At 45.3% G+C, this 18,628-nt stretch overlaps 1 non-coding gene across 1 annotated transcript; it reads left to right on the top strand.

Moving 5' to 3' along the window:
* Positions 1 to 240: 240 nt before the first annotated feature.
* Trnat-cgu (transfer RNA threonine (anticodon CGU)) lies at positions 241 to 313 on the top strand. Its single transcript has one exon. It is a non-coding gene; the product is annotated as a tRNA-Thr (tRNA).
* Positions 314 to 18,628: the final 18,315 nt, after the last annotated feature.

The raw sequence follows: 18,628 nt of genomic DNA on the forward strand, positions 1-18,628 counted from the left end.
ATTCTGCACTTAAAGTAGAAATGTCTGAATTCAAGGCTGAGGCACAAAAAGTATAAAATGAGCCTAAAATAATAATAATATTATTATTATTATTATTATTATTATTATTATTTTTTGCAGAAGGCAGTAAAGTACTTGAGGAATGATAGCAGGGTATTAAAAACACATAGGTAACAGCTTGAGGAGGCTTCCAATGGCCAAGTTAGAAACAATTTGAGTATCAAAATAAAGAATAAGGGCTGGGGTATAGCTCAGTTGGTAGAGTGTTTGCCTCGTAGGCACAAGGCCCTGGCTTCAATCCCCAGTATCACAAAAAAAAGAAGAAAAAAAGTGATAGTATCAGATTGTGATCTATTGAATAAACAGGGAAACACGAACTCACACAGCTGCAAAATAGTAAAAGTTTGTTGAGCAACAGGCTAGTCACATAGCGTCAGTGATTTTTTTTTCCACACACAAAACATTCACTGATTACAAAGAGAAAAGAAGTGATTTGACTTTGCAGAAGACTTGTGGACATTCTCTGAATAAAGCAGCCAAAGTTGACATCAGAAAGATGCAAAGATTGAACATCTGCCACACCCGTGTGACCTACGGTGAAGCACTGTCCTGGGTGGCTCCTTGCAGCCTGATCCCACCAAGGGAAGAGCAGACAAGCCTGACTGAGAGAGACTCTGCAAAATAACTGCTGCAGGCTTCAGAACGACTGAGAGGACAGTCCAGGAAGACGAGGGATGTTCCAGACTGGAACCAACCAGACAGATGGGACACCCAGGCATGTGATTTGGACCTGGATCCTTTTATATAAAGAACAGCATCACAGCACTTGACAAAACTTTGAGTAGTTGTTCAGAGTACCCCTGTCATGCAGCAGAGTATCTACAGGAAGTATGTGCAACCAAGGTTTTCAAGGTAATAGAGAATCTAGTTGGCAGCCTAGTCTCAAATGCTTAAGAAAAACAGGTATTTCTACAAATTTTGTAGCTTTTTTGCAACATTTGATTTTAAAAAAATGCTGTTAAATGAGTAGGCTCTGTAGACCCGAGTCGGCCTGTGCGGCTGTCCTGCTGCATCTTGGCCCAGCCGGTGGGAATGGAGATGGGGCTGGTGCTGACCTGAGGCAGGGGAAAGGAACGATACTGTCCCACAGAAACAGCTACTGGAATGTGGCTCGGGGCTTTGTGCCTATTCATATTTCTGTGTTAACTTCACTAATAAATACTTCTTGCTGTTCTCAAAATATTTGCTCCATCTGTTAAATAAGTCACCAAATCAAAGACCCAGACTGGCTCTAAATTCCCTCACATTCTTTAGAGTACAGATCTCTCTCTGTCTGCCCCTGAACCTTTCTAAATCAACCGGACACCTGGGCCTCCCCGGGAACAGGTTCACTCGCTGTTCTATTATGGGAAATATGACTGACTTTGTAAGGATTTCCTGCCTTCTCTCAGCAAGTGACTAAACTGGTTACAGCTAATTCTGCTGGGAAGTAACCAGCTGTTTTTGCACAATCCGGCAGCCATTTCCATGAATTAATTTGGGAGCATTGTAGACCCTTGAAAAGCAGCATAAGGCTCTGGTGCCTGACAGCTTTAGTAGGATTTAGCCTCCTCAGCAATGGCCTGAATGTAAAGAAACATACAATCTATTAACTGCTGCTCCAGAAACGCCTGTGCAGTCTCGGGTGAGACAGAGAATCACTCTATTCCCGGGGTGATAAGATGATAACACCACTAACCCTCACCTATTGTCAAGGTGTGTGAGAGGGTAAACAGTGTGCTTACAGCTATCTTGAGTTTGTTATTAAGAGAACATGATACATGTAGCCATATGGCCGTATTTCTTCAGTGCTTAATGGAAAAGAGCAATTTAAACCCTAGCCCTGATAAATAAAATAAAATTGTTATTACTAACGATTACATCTAGATCATAGTTTGTTGAATCATTTATGCACTTCTCTGGCACACATTCATCGAGCACACATACACACACACACACCGTGCCAGACACTGTATAGACACAAAGCACAGCTGTGAGAGCCCTGCACGGACCCTGCCCTCCCGAAACAGGGTCTAGTGAAAACGTGGAACTAGCCAGTGCTTTCAAGTGTGAGGAGTGACATAAAGGAAAGCACAATGTTTTTAGTTTTCAATGAAAATGGCTGTTTTTATTAAGCAAGTTAAAAAAAAAATTACAGGTCTGGGAGTCAAAAGAGGATTTGAGACACAGGTCTCCCGCTTACTGCCACGTGAGCCTCAGGAAGTCATTCAACGTCTGGAAACTGGGCTTTCATCAGAATTGCCTGAGAATCTTAATCACAATGCCTGCACACTGTCTCTCACCAGGTGTTGTGAAAGCCAGTGAGATAATCCACGTGAAAGCACTTAGGAAACTCAGAGGTGGAGTTATTATTGTGGCAGAGGTCTCCTACCGCCCTTGAAGGTGGTCCATATGCTTTGACCACTCGGTAGAAGGAGCCAAGGGCACTACAAATCCATGTCACTGAGCCTTCCAGGGGTGTTCATGCCACGCCCTACTGGGTGCTATGACATGACTGTCCCCGGAGTTGTTGATCCACCACTGCCTGCCTCTGCCTGCTGCACTCAGCCCAGTCTTGTTCAATATGTTTAACAATAAGTTGGATAAATACACAAGAAGATGTTTATAAATGTAGAGCACAAATAAAGCTAAAAATAGAAAATACAAAGAATTGCAGAGTCAGCCTCCAAAATGATCTCCCCAGGGTAACAAGATGAAATATGATCAAGATAAATATAAAGTCCTGCATTTATCTTCACAAAATTAAATGTAGAGAAGCACAAAGAAAAGATTAAGGAATGTCGTGATATTTCACATGGGAATAAAGCTCTGTTGTCCACACAGTGCCTGATCCTTCTCATTTAGTCACTTAGGAAGTTGACTTTAGTGAATCCAATTCACTAAATTGTTCTATAAAAATTTACTCAGATTTATCCTTTTGGTTGCAAATCCAGGATTTCCTGGCGTAGGTTTAAGTTTATGTCTATTACCAAGAAAAGCTGAACTCTAATTCCTGTCACACCTAAGAGTCAAGAGCATCCACTTTGTCCATAATTAGACAGTGAGACATGGGGGAGGAAGGAACAGAGATTTCTTTCTTCAACCTAGAGTCTTATCTTTCCTTTAATTTCTACCTGCTCTAAGAAACTTTCCCCAATCTGCCCAGTTGCCATTAATCAATTCTATTTCTACTGAGTTCCCATATATTAACACACACACGTGTATAGTGCTGTTCACTATCTTGAATTAAATTTAGTTATACTGTAGCAACCACCTCACCCACCCTCAAACTCAAATCTGGATTATAGCCTCTTGAAAGATAAGATTCATGCCTTACACTTTCCAAAATCTTCAGCACACTAGCAGAGATTTGCCATATTTTAGATACTCAATAATTAGCGATAATGAAGTACAGAGTCTGAATCACACATTAGCTAAGTTTTCTCTAGTCATTTTTCCCTCTGAATGTTTGATTTTTGAATCTTTAAAATCGGTACAATAATACCCACTTCATAGAGAGTTTTCTGAGCATTCAATGCTATCACTGGCTTTACTAAGGTCATGAGGGGTATTTCTTTAAATGGAATGATTATAATAAGATACCCTGACTCCCAAATTCCTACACGGAGCTCAGATATCAGCTTCTTGTGGTCCTTAGCAGCCCACAGTTCCTGCAGACTCTCCTGGTCCCTGACTAATCCCTAGAAGCACAGCAATGCAGCTGTCCTGGTTTAAGTCAGCCATGAAGGGCTATTTGAGAAGTGTGGAGTTTCTTTTTTTTTCTGTGACTGCCCCTAATGACATCCTAAAGGCACAAATCCTGGGTTCCCAGGCTGCACGACTGTTTGCAGTTCAACAAATGGTTGACTGCTTCCTGTGTTCCAGGAACTGTGCGAGGGCCAAAAGAGACAAAAGCTCGACTAAAGCCTAATTCTACCACCCAGGAACTCAGTCTGCTGAGAGCTGGGGGTACACTTATAAGAACTAGTCTCCCACAGAGCAGAATGTGATAACAGCCAATAAAGCATTTGAGTTTTACTTACAGGAGTTAACAGATAGCCATGAGGTAGAGAGGGTTTAGATATGAGGCATCACCCAAAACCCCTCTGTTGATGCAAGAATATTCAGAGATGCAATGAGTAGACTATTGGAGTTGTAACCCAGCCAGTCCATCTTCGTCTGAGTGGACTAACTAGGTGGCTGGTGACTGTAGGCATGTGGGGAGTAGGTGGAGGAGGCAGGTCACTGGGGACTCACTCTGGAAACGAGCATCTTCCATGCAGTTTCTCCCACCCCTCTCCCCAAGCCCCCACCTCGGCCTCCTCTCTCTGCTTGCTGGCTGCTCCAAGCAGACAGCTTTCCCACAGTGCCTTTCTGCCCTGGGGTTCTCCCTCACATGGGGACCAGAGAAATGCAGCCAGTTGACCACAGACTAAATCTCTGAAACTATGAACCAAAGAATTGTTCCCCCCAAGTTTTTCTTGTCTGGCACTTTGGTTGCAGGCATTGAGATAGAATACCTGAATAAAGGAGGAGGTGGGAGAAATGGGGTAGATTCAAGTCACAACCAGCAGAGGATTTGGGCCAGAGCCTAAGGAATGAACTGTGGCCTGGCAGTGGGGAGAACCAGGGTATGTCAGTTTCTGAAGCAGCTCTCAGTGCTGTGTGGCATTCACACTCTCCTGGCCTCACCCCTCCCTGTACCTGAAGTTACAAAGCCATTCTCCTGACCACCACCATACCTTTCATTCACTTTGGTGAGGGCAATTGCCATGTTATGAGCTGCCTCTATGGGACAGCCCAACTGGCAAAGATCATCGGCAACCCTGCAGACGGCAACCTCTGAGGCCCAGGAGGAGACAAACCCTGCCAGTAACCAGGAGAGAGCCTGGAAGCAGATCCCCTCCCAGGCAGACCTGTGTTGACTTGGCCCTTACACCTTGGCTTCACTCTTACATGAAATCTGAGCTGTGTGCCCAATTAAGCCATCCCATAATCCTGACCCACAAAAACTGTTAGTACATGTGCCCTGTTTTAAGAAATGACATTTTGAGGTAAATTGTTATGCAGCAGTAGACGATTATTTACTTGGAAAAGATTAGAGAGAAATTTTGGAGAACACTGAGTATGGAGCTGGTATATCTGACCTGTGACATTTATCTTGCTTATATCTAAGAGGGAATTGGGAGATAGTAAAGATTGTGTGCAACACCATAGGTGTGTTTTTCAAATAGGAACTGGCAGTGGTTCATAAGAGGTGTTGGAACATGAAGACAAGGGTGCTCCATTTAAGAAATTATGCAAAAACCTTGATGTGCTCGTGTTCCTGGATAAAGTGCAAAGAAGAATTGAGAGTGACGCTGGAAAGAAACGAGAGCAGGAGAGCTGTGGGTTGGAGTCCCCTGTCTTAGCTGTAGATGGAAAGTGAGGTGACAGGGACAGGAGATCACAGTAAGATTCCAAAGACTAGGAATACAGACCTGGAATAGAGAAATGCAGGGACAGAGGCGCGGAGGGCGCAGAGGTGGCTGCTGAGGGAGGAGGCCGTGGCTGGCCAGGACCCTGACCCTGCAGCCCTGAGAAGCGGAACTGCCGGGTGGGCTGCTGACCCACGACGGGGACCGTGTGGAGCCCGCTGAAGCTGTGGTCAGGGTGCTCCCAGAGGGAGCGTGAGGGACGTGGGCCTGAGCATCCCGTGCCTGACGGACCCTTGCTCTTCGCCGCATGTTGTCGGGTGGCTTTGGACGTAGCCCCTTCCTGGTGCCACAGGTGGTGACACGCCAGGGCCAGGCCTGCCAGCGCCGGATGCAGGTGGGCTGTCCCCCGCTTGGGGAAGGGAGCTTCGTGGACATGACCGGGATGATGAATGGCAAGACTGGGAATGTGGAGCACACGACAGCTGGGGACAGTGGCCAGACCCCTCCCCCTCCCCTGTCATCTCCAGTACGGGTGGCGCTGCCCACAAAGTCTACCAGGACATCAGAGATGCGCTGGGCGCCAGGCAGGATCTGGGCTGAGCAGGTGCCCACTGGGCATCACGTGCAGGCAGGACTCACGTCCTCCGTGTCCCGAAATCCCCGCACAGGGGACCAGGGCTGCAGACATCACCCCGTGGGAGTGGGGACGAGCACTTGGTGGAGACAGATGTCCAGGTTCTGGAATCTCAAGGCAGGAAGCCTCTGGGAGCGGGTCCAAGGCCATGCAGGGGCCTGAGGACTCCCTCCCCACAGTCCCCCGGCCATGACTGGGGAAGGGTCAGGTCCTTGGCCTTTCGTGGACAGGCTGAGAGGTGAGGAACCATCCCCGGGAGACACTTTCCCCTGTCCAACACCCTCCCCCAATTTAATATTAAACTAACGGGCCCCCGCCTCTCCCCGGGGTCTCGGGGAGACCCTCACACTGCCCCCATGACTACATTTTCTGTCTTTAACCCCCAACCTCAGTCACTCCACTTGTCCTCTTATCCACTAACTTGACTTTCATTTTGCTGCTCTGTCTTCAAACCTCCTTTTCTGCATGGAACCCTGCCATGGCTGAAGGGGTGAGCTCTGGGTCTAGAGGCCACCTCCATCCCTCAGCTACCCTGCACCTTTGCCCACCTCTTCCTCAGAGCCCTAACTGCAGGGGTCATGGTCCTGCCAGGGCCGTGGAGAGTTCCCAACCCTGTCTCCTTCTCCCCACCTCCCACCCACACACCACAGAAACCTGCCCCCCGCCCTGCTTTGCCTTTATTTTTTGATTTGTGCAACTTGTTACTAGGTGCTTATGGAATAAAGGAGAATGAAGGGGGGAAAAGAAACGATTTATAGAGATGCAAATCCCAGAGTGAAAAACACGAATTTGGACGTCACCTGCCTATGGTCAGAATCTGCACCTGGTAGGGCCAGGGTTACTGGTCAGAGCTCAGGTGACCCAGCAACCACTCTGACACACAGATTGAGAAGGTAAGCCTGCGGCTTGGGGACCACAGTACTGCACCTTGTTGACATCACAGAAAGCCCAACTTGGAGGGACCACCAGCTCCTTGGAAAACCGAGGACTTTGCCCGTGATTCAGTTCGGCCCTGACAAAGGCATACACATTTTCTTCATGAATATACCAAATACTTGGCCAAGGAGTGATGTAAAGCCTTCAGATCTCACTCCAAGTGAAAATCCGTACTCATGGTTAATTTGAATTGTCAACTTGATTGGATGAAGATACACCAATGATCAAGGGTCTTCTGGGTGTGTCAGTAGGGTGAGTCTAGGAATGATTGGCTTGTGGAACAGCAAACTGAGGTGAGACCCTCAGGGCAGCACCTTGGATGGAGTAAAAGTTGAAGAACAAGGAAGCAGCCACAGGTGCAAGCTCCATTCTTCTTGAGCGGGGTCTTGATTGCTGCTGCAGTTGTCTGAGGACATCAGACTCTTGCTTCTGCCCTCTTTCAGAGTGGACTTTGCTGATTCTCCAGGGAGTCTCCAGAAGCCTTTGGTCAGGACTAGGGTAGCACCGTTGATCCCTCTGGTTCTGGGGCTTCGGCTCTTGGACTGTGCAGCTCCTTGTCCCTCCAGCTCTCCAGCCTGCAGACGGCCACTGTGGACTGTCCAGCTTCTGGTCATAGTAAGCTCACCTAATAACTCCCCTTTTATAAGAATACTTCCTGTTGATTCTGCTCCTCTAGAGAACCCTGACTGATACAATGACGTAAAAAAATGTTATAGAAACATAAAGTAGCATGGTGGTCGCCAGGGACTCAGGGGAGAGGGAAAAGAAAAGTTGTTCAATGGATACAGAGAGTTGCCATTTTGCAAAATGAAAAAATTCTGAAAATTGGTTGCACAACAATTTTATACTGAAGTAAACATGTACATATAATTAAAATGATAAAGTTTATGTTCTGCATATTTTATCAAAAAAATTTAAATATTACTTGTCTAAGAATTCCTGGCACTTCATCAACAGACTGCTGGTCTATCAGAGAAAATAACTAAAATACTTATCATTTACTGATTATTTCCTGTATTCTATCTGATTCTCACAAAAGCCCAACATTATTGTTAACCTCACAGAGGCTAAAAAACATGCATAATTTACATAACTGATAAGCAGCAGAATCAATGTTTGGGCCAAGATCTTTGATTCCTATGGCAGGCTAATTCCTATGCTATATACTGCACTGGTTGAATTGTAGGAGAAAGCCAAGCTTAAGGTGTGGGGGGGACATCTTTAGGTAAGGAGAATGTCACATAGTTTTAGGCAAGGAATGTGTCTTACTGTTCTCTGGGACTCCCCCACACTTCAGCACAGTGCAATGCACATTAAAGTCTTCAACAATCTTTGTTGGCTTGGCACAGTGGCACACACCTGTGATCCCAGCACCAGGGAGGCTGAGGCAGGAGGACTGCAAGTTCGAGGACAGCCTTGGCAACGTAGCAAAACTCTATCCCAAAAAAAGGCTTTTTAAAGAAAATTTTTGAGTAAATAAATGAACAATGACTAATCAGTATTTAAAGGAAAAAAAGGGCCATTCCTTTCACCCTGAATAATTAAGGTAGCTGTTTCTTTCTGGCTTCCAAGTCAGCTTTTAGTTCAGTTCTGGTCCAACATGTAAAGAGGTGGGAAGTCATCACATCCGTTCTCACAACAAGAAAAACTCCGAACAAGCTGAAAATCACAACCCTTCTTAGATCATCAGGAAACTGAGGTCACAGGACAAACTATCAGCCTAAAAATCTGGAGTTGTGGAGAATTCATTTACTGCAACAAAAGACTGCAGTGAGAGCCGAAGCTGGTAGGAAGGTCCAACTGTAATAGACAGTTGCTGGAGGCTTAGTGCAGACTGCGTTAAAACCGGAGAGTCTCAGAGGCGCCCAGCAGTCCCCTGGATCCCAACTCCAGGAGCCCCCGCAGGCTCCCTCTGAGAAACCCGAGAAAGATCCCTTCATGCCCCCCCAAAACAGGTGGGGTTGAAGCGGCCATTTTGAAACTTTCTGGGAGATCTCTTTCTCCTTCAGGCCTTCAAGAAAAACAGTTTTACCAGGGCCTAACCCAACTCGAGGGAGGAAAACTCTCAACTCCAGTCCCCTCAAGTCTTTGACCCCATTTAATAAAGAGTCTTGAGGGGAAACCCAAAGAGGAAGGGGACCCAACAGGGAGGGACCGAGGCAATGTGGCCCTGTGGCCACACGGGACGGCACCCAGGGAGCAGCTGACTCCTGCAGGAAAACAAGTTCCTACTGAAGTCAACACACCCCACTTTCTTTCCCTGATGCATCACATACAGCTCTCAACAACCACAAAGTCGCGCTGAAGTGCAAGACAGGCACAATTTGGACAGAAGAACAAGGATCGGAACCAGACCCCGATACAGCAGGACTAGAGCTGGGAGGCTTCTTCCTTCAGGAGGAAGGTTGGTTTTTGAGTCCTGATCGTCTCCTCAACGGGTCCTCTGAAGTGGGTCCTGCCGGTCCTTCCACATGGAAGTCTGCCACATTCACGCTTTTCTTTTCACTATGCTGGGATCCCCTGATTCCATGCCTCTCTGCCCCCCATTAGCCATGTGATCCCAGACTTCTCATTCTAAAACACACTTAGCACAGGACAGTGCCACCTGTGAGACTCCATCTGGCTCCCCGCCCTGGCCCATACCTCCCCTGCATCCTGGCGCCCTGTGTAGGAGGTATTATTATCCTCCCTGTACAACTTACACAGGGGTGTGCCCACCAAGAAGTAGGAGAGTCAGAGTGAAGTCCAAGTCTGGAACTCCGGGACTTACGTTGTCATGTAACTTCTCAATCCCTCCATCAGTATTTATTCAGCATGTAGCTGTGGTGCCGCTGTTATGTACCTTGCATTGTAGTATGTGTTATAAAATGATTAAAGATGAATTAGACACATATTCAGGCTTCCAAGAGCTTTGAGATATGCCTCTTTGTTCTGCCATTTCACTGTTTATGAAATCCTAGTATTTCCTCACCTGGTACAGGTTGACCAAGTCTGCTCTGAAAATCTAAAATGCAAAACACTTCCTGTCCCAAGCATTTAGATAACTGATACACGACCTATACAATACAATTGCATTCGAACATAAGGAAAGGTCTTTCCCCTCAGGCTGAAAACACATGAACTCAAGAATAATAGGTCTCAGGCTAGGATTGTGGCTCAGGGACCGCGCATGCCTCGAGCATGGGAGGGACCATGTTCACTCCTCAGTACCACTAAAAATAAACAAACAAAATAAGGACTGTGTCCATGTATAACTAAAAAATTAAATAAAAGATTAATTTTAAAAAGAGTAATGGGTCTCAAACACTGCCACGTTTTTGATATTTAGCACAATTCCTGTGCTGTGCTAAACGTTGTTCTGGAACATAACATAGTCTGGAAAAGCTCGCACTGTTTCCCTGCACTCTCCACGACACTTCTGACACCAAATATGTGGAGTTTTTCCACGTCAAGTAATTCTTCAACTTTCCAAACACCAGCTGGGTGTCCTACAGTTTGCCTCAATTCTGACACGATCTACTTGGAATCAGCACCAGATCCCACAAGGGTTCATCCCCTTCAGAGCCAATAACAAGTCGGGGCCTCTGATACACCTGTCAGCAATATGAAATCGGGATTCCCACAACCTCCTCCTCGGGTCGGATAACTTGCTAGAATGCCTTACAGAACTTAGGGAAACACTTCATTTAATGTTTGCCAGTTTATTATAAAGGATGCAATTCAGGAAAAAACAGATGGAAAAGATACCCAGAACAAGGTGGTGTGTCAGGGAGGAGTGTGCAGAGTGTCCATGTGCTCCTGGGAGCACCCCAGGCGTGTCCAGCAGTGCTGAGACTCACTGAATCTTGTTCTAAAGTGTTTATTGAGCTTACTCTCCAACCCCTGTCAACATCTTAGAAATTGGTGAGTTTCAGGTAAGCAGCACCATCCTAAGTCACTACAATAGCATAAACTCAGGTGTGATTGAAGAGAGCTCACTATGAATAATAGAACCCATTCCTGTCACTCACGAAGTTCCAAGGGCTTTAGGTGCTCTGTGCCAGGAACCAAGGACAAAGGTCAACCCATTTCTTATTACACCACAGGTAGGTACACAAGGAATATTTGTTGAACAAGTGGGTAAGTGAGTGTGTTAATGAAATGATATTGAATGGGAATGAGAATGTGTAAAGAGAGGAGGGTAAAGATGGAGAGACAGTTCTTCACGACATGTTCCATGGTTCCCAAGGGAAACAGTGCGTACACATAGCAGTTTTGGAGAAAGAAGGAATTCAGGACTGTTGCCACTGCTTAGCTGATGGAGGGGAGTCAAGTGGTTCCCATATTGGGTATCTGGCCACCAGGCCGACGGATGGACCTGTACAATGCCCCCACTCCCTCACCAGGAAGAGAGGACCTCAGGTCCAGGTTTCCCAAGTTCAATAGCCTTTTCTTCTTGCCTTAAAAAAAATCGATGAGGCATGAGGTACTTCCATTCTCCGCTGGCATCTTTACACTGTGCCCAGAGAAACAATCGTATCACATTCAGGAAGGCAGGGAAACAGGAACTGTCCCCACGGATGTCCTTCCCAGGGGAGACAGCCAGGGCTGGGAACAAACGCTGTGTGAAAAGGAAAGCCAGACTGCACCAGAGGTCCAGGTGGGGGCTGCCTTCCCAGCCCTGAGCCCAGCTCTCAGCCACAAAGTCCAGGAACAGCAGGTCATTCTCAGTCACACACACACTCACACACACTCACACACACTCACACACACTCACACACACTCACACATTCACACACACACACTCACCCACACAGTCACACAGTCACACACACTCACACACACTCTCACACACACTCACACACATTCACACACACACTCACACTCACACACACATTCACACAGTCACACACACTCACACACATTCACACAGTCACACACACTCACACACTCACAAACACTCACATGCACACACATTCATGCACTTATACTCTCACACACTCACACACTCATACACACTCATACTCACACTCACACACTCACATCCTCACACACACACACTCACACATACTCACATTCTCATACACACTCACTCTCACACACTCACACACACTCTCACACTCACACACACTCACACACTCACACACACTCTCACACATTCACACAGCCACACACTCACACATTCACACAGTCACACACACTCACACACACTCACACACATTCACACAGTCACACACACACTCACACACTCACATGCACACACATTCATGCACTTATACTCTCACACACTCACACACTCATACACACACTCACACACTCATACACACTCACTCTCTCACATACACTCACACACACACTCTCACACACACACACATTCACACAGTCACACACACACACACTCTCTCTCTCTCTCCCTCTCTCTTTCTCACACACACACACACACACACATACACCAGTAGAACACATTCCAAGTCCTTAGCCCACATCGGGGTCCTCACCAGAAAAGCCTCCATTTCCCTCTTATACATCTCCACAAGCCCAGCTCCAACCTGGCTGCTCAGCTCATGGGCCCCCATACATCTCAAGCCCAATTTCACCCCAGTCCGTCTTTTCGTCCAAATACTTCATTCCCTTCCTCACTGATTAACAAGGTGCTCCCCACAGGTCCTTGACCTAGAGCACCGGGCCAGTTACCGCCCCTCACTCTTGAACTCCAGCAGCCCTTCCCAGGTCAGAGCTCCCTCGTCTTCTCCATAAAATGGAAAGTGATGCTTTGTACGGCACCTGAAGCTGATGTCAGCAAGGGCAACTGGCACAAGAACTCCAAGCGCCCGGGGACAGAGGGGTCGAGGTCTCAGGCATGCCTGTGATGCACTCAGTCATTGCACACACAACTCCACACCGCCTGGTGCTGTCACGAGCATTATACAAGCCAGGTGAGGAACTGGAAAAGATCACATAAGAAAGACCCGGCCTTTGAAGAGTCTTCATGTGTTCAAAGAAATGGAAGATACCTGGAGGCCTACATGACACACACACAGTCATTTCAAGGTCCTTGTGTGACCTTTGGAATTGATAGCATATGGAGGTTCAGATTCTGGCTTTGTCACTCTTGCTGTGTCGACTTGGGAAGATAATATCACCTCTCTGATCACACGTCTCCTGTCTGTAAAAGAGGGATCATTATACTTATCCTCAGATTTTTTCAATCATCTTTATTGAGGTATAATTTGCACACAGTAAAGTTCACCAACCAAAAGCAGACATCACCTTAAGTTTTCACAGAGGTATTAACATGTAACCATCACTATGATCCAGAAACAGAACATCTTCATCCGTCCCAAAAGTTCCTTCTACCCCTTTATAGTCAAAATGGACCGCACCAACCTTCCCCATGCCTTGTCCAGCTGATTTCCTTTACTATGATTTTGCCTTTCATCATTGTGACCAAAATCCCTGATAAGAACAACTTAGAGGAGGAAAGTTTATTTTGGCTCACTCTTTCAGAAGTCCAGTTCATGGTCAGCCAGCTCCATTGCTCAGGCCCAAAGTGAGGCAGAACTTCACGAAGGAGGGTTTGCTGAGGAGGTTCCTCACTCTTGGCAGCTGGGAAAGAGATAAAGAGAGAGAAAGAGAGAGAGAGAGAGAAAGAGAGAGAAGCCAGGAGACAAGACACCTGCCCCAAGGACCTCCCCCCAGTGACCACTTCATCTGGCCATGCCCTGCCTGCCCATAATGACCACCCAGGGTAGTGTCTTTTCAATTATTGATCTGTCCGAGGGACTGGCCTACTGACTGTCATAGCTCTCGTGATCACTCCAGCTCTGAACATCCTGCTGCACACAGGAGATCTGTGGGACACCTCATATTTAAACCTTAATACCTCGTTGCATGGAAATGTGATCTTCAATTCTCATTTCTTACCTCTGGCCTCTTTAAACTTGGGTTAATGCTTTTCAGACTCATTCATGTTGCTGTATCAGTAGTTTGTCCCTTTTTCTTTTTAATTGCCAAAAAGTATTCTATTACAGAGAGATACCACAATTTGTTTACTCATTCCCCTGTTGATGGACACCTGGGTTGCTTACAGCTCTGAGCTTTTATGAATCAAGTTCTATGAACATTCTTGCACAAACATTTTGGGAACATGTTTTTATTTGTCTTAAGTAAAAATATATGAGAGTTCAGTTGCTGGGTTATAGAGTGAACGTAGGGTTAAAGTTTTTAAAACTTCCAAACACTATTGCTAAAAGGTTGTGCCACTGGGAATCTCTGCCAGAGATTTTGCCCATAGTTGGGGTGGTCAGGGTTTTAGCTTAGTCATTCTCGTGGGTGTTCCCACATCTTCTTTTGTAAAGTCTCTACTCAAGTCCTTTGTCCATTCTGATTATTGGATTGTCTTCTTGTAATTGATAGGTAAGAGTATTTTATGCATATTTGAAAGAGATTCTCTGTCAGATATTGTCTTACAAGTATTTCCCTAAACTGTGAGTGGTCTTTCCATGTTAACGGGGACATGGTGATATCTTTGGATGAACAGCAGCTTTGAACTCCAGCAAACCTGATTGATCAACTTTTTCTTGGCTACTGTTTCTCATGACATCTCTAAAAAATATTTTCTATCCCAAGGTCACCAAATAGCATACTCTTACGTTTTCTTCTAGAAGTTTCATAGTTTAGATTTTCATACTCAGGTCTATGATCCAGCTCAGGCTAATTGGGGATAATATGGAGAAGGGTTCAGTTTCACTTTTTTATTTATTTATTTGTTTTTTCAGCAAGGGAAAGTTTTTTTTTTTTTCCTTTACCGAATTAAGTGATGATTTGTCACAAATCGATTGACCATATGTAATTGGGTCTTTTTCTGGACTCTATATTATGTTCTATTTCTCTTTTTTTTATATCAATGCCACACTGCTTTAATTACTAACATTTTAAATTATTCTTTAATTGATCATGGGGATCCTTCAAATTTTTTTTTTCTGATTGTTTTGGCTATTGAAGTTCTTTGCATTTTCTTTGAATTTCCACCTAAATTTTAGAATAAACATGTTAACTTGTATTTTTAAAAATCCACTAGAATTTTGATTGGGGTTGCACTGAATTTATAGATCAATTTGTAGAGACCAGGCACCTTAGCAATATTTATTCTTCTAATCCATGAGCATGATATATCTCTCCATTTGTGTGTGTCTTCCTTAATTTCTCTCCACAATGTTTTATCTTTCTCAGGGCAGACATTTTATATACTTATTAAATTTATCCCTAAGCATTTGATGTATTTGATGCTATTGTAATGATATTTTAAAACTTTATTGTCCAATTTATTGCTGCTGGCATACAGAACTATACAATTGATCACACTACATAAATTCATTTTTCAAAATTATGTTTAAGAGCCAGGTGTGGTGGCAAAGCCTGTAGTCGCAGCTACTCAGGAGGCTGAAGCAGGAGGATCATGAATTCAAGGCAAGCTTGGGCAGCAGAGTGAGACCCTGACTCAAAAAGTGCTAAAAAATCTACTTTTAAAAAATAGAGATACTGCTGGGATGATTATATTTATAAACACTTATGACTTGCACTGGAAGAACTCTAAAAGAGCATCTTGTCCAAACTTCTTATTTTGTAGATAAGGAAACTGGGACCCCCAAAATGATTTCCCTTTGTCACATGGTGGCAAGAATGTAGGTCTGTAAGCCCCCAGACTTCTGTTGTTACACTACATAATGACATCCCCCTTAAATTACCAACTAACAGAAAGTAATGCACAGGCAAGTCCAGTTATCCAACACACGGTGAGTACAGTGTTGGAAAGGACCAATGAAGCAAGGATCCCATCCTGATGAAGAGATTACGGTTTCCATTAGTGGAAAAGGAGGGAGGAGGTCAGGGGAGAGGCAGGAATGGAAGGGTGGGTAACTGGGGGCAGAAATGATCAAAATCGATACCTATATGAATATGATGCAACGAAAGTCACTATTCTGTATAACAAATATCCACTAACAAAAGAAAGAGATCGTAGATTTTCTAAGTAGAAGATATAAAAAGAAAAATGCAATATTGCTTGGGCTGACTACCCTAAAGTATATTCTTGTTATCATTACTTTTTCTCTTAATACTTTTTTTTCTGCTCTTAATATTCTTAATAAGCCAAGTACAATACAAGCTATGACTGGTGAGCTCAATAAGGGAATTGAGCTAAATACAGGAAAAATATCTGGAAAATCTGCGTCTGAAATTGACCCCATTGAGACTTCCAGCTGTGGTACCTGATATCTAGAACCAGTTCTTCTTCCAAGAACAGCTAAAATATCTGGATAGCATATATATACGAAAGGAGACATCAATTTGAAGGTTCTTAGAGCCTCCAAGGCAACAAGGCCTTGAGGACCAAGACCTTTGACAAGAGAGAGAGGAGTGTGGCTTCCCCTAGAGATACCTGTGATTCCACAGTGCTGTCTGGGAGTCCAGGAGGTGGCCAGAGCCGTCTGCACCCTCAGATCCTGGGAAAGCAAACTCTTGAGTTAGAGTTCACCAGGACAGGGAGCTAGGTACCACCCTGGGATTTCAGTGAGAACCTGCGAGAGGACACACTTGGTGCAACCATGAGCTGTATATAGACCAACATTCACAAAGGAGAGATCTCTGGCGGGGCTGTAGCTCAATGGTGGAGAGCGCCTGCCTCGCACTAGTGAGGTGGATCCTCAGCACCCCATAAAAATAAAGGAATTAAATAAAGGTATCGTGTCCATCTACAACTAAAAATATTTTTAAAAAGAAAAGAAAGAAAGGAAGGAAAACAAAAGAAGAAATCTCCGCTTCCAAGAAGCCCATCATAGGCTGGATGGAGAAGGTTCCCAGCACCAGTGATCCAGTGCTGAGTCACTGCAGTTCCCCACAGGGGCGTCTTCCTTTAGGTTAGAATCCGACAATTTTGACAATGAAATTTAGGCTAATTTGGCATGCAAATGGCCATGCGGCTCTTTTAGTTTTTTAAATCTGTACTTGGTACTCTGCCATGAGTACCTCATTGGCTGGCCGATACTCCAGATGCCTAAGACTTAGTGGTACCAAGTGTTGACCCCTTTTACTGGCTGACTTAAACATTTAGTTTTTAACTGTCTACGAAGTCCCAGTCCTTGCTCAGTGATATTGAGTGAGACACATTATACTTACTCATCCATCCAAAAACACTGTTTGAGGACCTTATCCAGTAAGACTCCTGTAACAACAAAGCACTGGAATGTTTCCACTGGGAGACTGGCTCCCGTGTTCCACCTAGCCCCATTTGCAAATGCAGAAACTGGGTTTTTATCATTTGAGGAAAGAAAGGAAATGTGAAAAGAAGGAGAAGGCAGAGTGGGGGGGCAGAGGGGGAAAGGGGGAGGTAGTGGATCGGTTTGGTGAATCCAGGCATCCCCAGTGATTCTCTGGCTGTACCCATTTTAGTTGGGACAACAAGTGGATACCACAAACCAGGAGATCTCTGTAATTACTGTTCTTGCCCCGGAAATCCCAACAACAGAACATGAGCACAGGAGACAAAGCACCCCATCAATACGTAAGTATAGGTCACTGACGTCAAAACTCAGGTCAGATGGTGATGGATTTTTGTGGGTGTTCCCTGCTGGCTAGCTCTGCAGATTGACCCCAGTTGTTTGATTAATCTAATTAATTTATTCCAAATTCTTCATCATTGAATTTTTGTATGCTATTTAATTAAAGAAAGCAAAATTTTATTAATTTTAACTGATAAACTCTCAAGACATATTCTATTGGAAGCACCGACCAGGTTGTCCAATGATTATAATGCAATTTAATAGAGTCCATAATAGAGGTAGAAAGACAAAATGGGATCATCCCACTACACAGAGGGCTCATGAGCGCCTGTTCTTCCTCTGTGTCTCTCAGGAGGGTAGGGTGGGCATACTCAGTGTAAACACAGGTCACCAAGAATAACTCAGTTGCTTAGGGCCTTGCTAAGTTGCTGACTTGCGATCCTCCTGCCTCAGCCCCCCAAGTAGCTGAGGTCACGGGTGTGCCTCCCCAAGCCCAGCTAAGTCTATTCTTAAACTAAGCTGATTCACTCCTAAGAGGGGATAAGCATGGACTCCATTTGACTATACCAGTAGGAAAAAGACCAGTTGGTTTAAGGGTGTTATGGAAACTTAGAACTAACATGACAGAGGGAAGAAGTCCCCTTTGGCACCAACGCATCTCGTTTCCCAGAACAGGAGGAATGGCGACAGGCCAGATCACAGTGGGAAATGCCACATTTGAAAGTCATCTGGAAAGGACTGGGGAGGAGGCTCTGGGGCGATTTCCGGGGAGAACCCATAAGGGTGTTTGGAAAGAGATCATTACTTGAATCAATAGACTGAGCAAAGGGATCTGCCCTCCCCAGTGCGGTGGACATCGTCCAGTCCCCTGAGGGCCCCAGTAGAACAGAAAAGAGAAGAAGGGCGAATCCTCTCGTCTTGAGCTGGGACAGCCATATTCCCCCGCGTTCAGACTTCAGAATCCCTGGTTTGGGGGCCTTGGGACCCCAGGATTACACAGGCCCCCCACTCCCACTCTAGCCCAACCCTCTCAGGCCTTGGCAGCTTGCAGACAGTGTGGAGGG

Source organism: Callospermophilus lateralis, unplaced genomic scaffold, assembly GCF_048772815.1.
Source record: "Callospermophilus lateralis isolate mCalLat2 unplaced genomic scaffold, mCalLat2.hap1 Scaffold_86, whole genome shotgun sequence".
In the NCBI taxonomy this organism is placed as follows: domain Eukaryota; kingdom Metazoa; phylum Chordata; class Mammalia; order Rodentia; family Sciuridae; genus Callospermophilus; species Callospermophilus lateralis.